Source organism: Berghia stephanieae, chromosome 9 (assembly GCF_034508935.2).
Source record: "Berghia stephanieae isolate SIO BIC M18660-M18661 chromosome 9, UCSD_Bste_1.3, whole genome shotgun sequence".
Lineage (NCBI taxonomy): Eukaryota > Metazoa > Mollusca > Gastropoda > Nudibranchia > Aeolidiidae > Berghia > Berghia stephanieae.
The window spans coordinates 22055074-22057573 of record NC_088368.1 but is presented as its reverse complement, the minus strand read 5'-3'; positions in this window follow the sequence as shown (position 1 = coordinate 22057573).

Sequence of the window (2500 nt, the reverse complement as noted above, 5' to 3'; positions counted from 1 at the left end):
AATGTGTTATTTGACAAGAAAGATATTCTGTTTAGCAAGAAGGACATTCTGTTTGACAAGAAAAGATGCTGTTTGGCAAGAAGGACAGAATATTTGACATGATGGACATGGTGTTTTGACAAGAAGGACACGATGCCTGGTTACAAGATACGATGTTTGGCAAGAAGAAAATGCTGTTTGACAAGATGACCCTGTCATTTGACAAAATGTTTTTGCTGTTTGAGAAGGTGAACATTCATTTGGTTTAACAAGATGGGCATTCTGTATTAGAAGATAATAAAAAGAAAGTAATATTTGGGAAGATGGATAATTTGTTGACAAGATGAGTATTTTCTTTGATATATTGAATATGTGCATGCTGTTTGAATAGACGGACGATCTGTTTGACAAGATGGGCATATTGTTTAACAAAATGGAGATGCTGTTTGACAAGACGGCCATTTGTTTTATGTGATGGACATGCTGTTTGACAGATTGGTATGCTTTTTGACAAGATGGGCATTTGTTTTATGTGATGGACATGCTGTTTGACAGATTGGTATGCTTTTTGACAAGATGGGCATTTGTTTTATGTGATGGACATGCTGTTTGACAGATTGGTATGCTTTTTGACAAGATGGGCATTTGTTTGACAAAATGGAGATGCTGTTTGACAGATTGGTATGCTTTTTGACAAGATGGGCATTTGTTTGACAAAATGGATATGCCGTTTGAGACAATCGAGAATATTCTCGTATTTGAGAGAATGTGTTTTTTAGAGGACAAGTGTTCTGTTTTATTAGTTGAACATCCTGTTTGAAAATATGTATAGATGTGTAGATGGAAAAGATGTTTTAGAAGAAGGAGACGCTAATTGAGGGGATGAAGATGCTATTTAAAAAGATGAACATGCTATATGACAAGGTGGACATTTTGTTTAATAAGTTGGATATGCTGTTTGAGACGACTGACTTGCTGTTTGAGAAGATGGACATTCTGAATTCGAAACTGGAGTCAAAGGCTGGTTGTTAGAGAGAATTCACGGGTAGTTGAATGAGAATTACATACCATTTGAGAAGACAAAGTCGAAGAACTATGACATTTTACTGGGAAAAAAACTACTCGTTCACCCCATATGACCCTTCTGGTAAAAGTACATTTTTTGTTGGTAACTATAACATTTTATTGCAGAAGAATACTGGTTCACCTCAGATGACACCAAGTACTTTTTAAAAATTTTGTTGACCAGTGTATTGAGTGAAAGTATTTTATAATTTATTGAATAATACAGCCCGTTGATTGGTAATCACTTAATAATTACGAACACATTAGCACACGGGACGAGAGTCTGATTTTATGACTGTAGTTTACTGATAGAGATCATTGAGCCCTTAGAAATATTGTTCACAAATGAATTGTCCACGTAATAGTGGTCATATTGTTTGACATAAACAAGGGATATAATCAACTTCAATAGCATTCACCTTATAATATGTGACCTATGACCTCAATATGGTATAATGTCGAAGTGGAGCAAATGTTTAAAATTAAACTGTATTAACCAGACTATAAACATTCAAGGTTACATTCAAGGTGTGTTGATCCGTTATATTATCGGATGGCAATGTTGTGAGATTCTTAGCCAAGCAGCAGTATCTCTTGGAGTTTTTGGTCCATCCCTATAGATAGAACAAAGATGACGTCACTCATGTCTTTGTTATTGTTTTTTTTTCCATCCACGTTTATCATCATATCGTGTCGCGCCAGTGGTGGATCCATTAGATGACTTCAGGGGTGCAGCCTCTCAGGTCCATGTCACTGATATGTGGTCCAAGTTCGCACTCGTGAAGGATGTGGTCCATGTTTTGAGCCGTGTGTCCACATTGACATCGGCAGTCTGAAAAAAGTCCCCATTTTTGTAAGGCTGTTTTGGTCTTCCCCACTTTAGACCTTGCCCGGTTCAGTGTCAACCAATCTTTCCTGGGGAGATTTACTCCGCTTGGCAGTTCTTCTTTGGGTTCCTGAATGGCATCATTTGGGCAGCAGTCCCATTCTTTCCATGAATGCACTCTGTATATGGCTGCAGGGTCTGGGTGGATGCCTTCAGTTGTCAGGAAGCTTTTCCTAGATTTCAGTCTCCTTGGCACGATGTTATGCTCATAAAGAGGATGTCTGGTGTCACTTTCTTGTTTGTATTTCTGGACTTTGGTCTGTGCGTCTCTGCGGATTTGTGGTGGTGCTATCCCCGCTAGTCTATAGATGGCTGGTATGGGGGGTAGGTCTCAGTGTCCCAGTAATAATGCGACAAGCATTGTTTAGTTCATGGTCTATCTTATTGGCGTGGCTTGACCTAGCCCAGACTGATGAGCAGTACTCGGCCGAGGAGTAACAAAGTGCCAGGGCCGTTGTCCTTAGGGTTTTCGGGTCTGTTCCCCATCTTGTGTTTGCAAGTTTCCCAAGCAGGCTGTTCCTGGTGGCCACCTTCCCCATAATCTTCTTTGCATGTTGAGCAAACGATAGT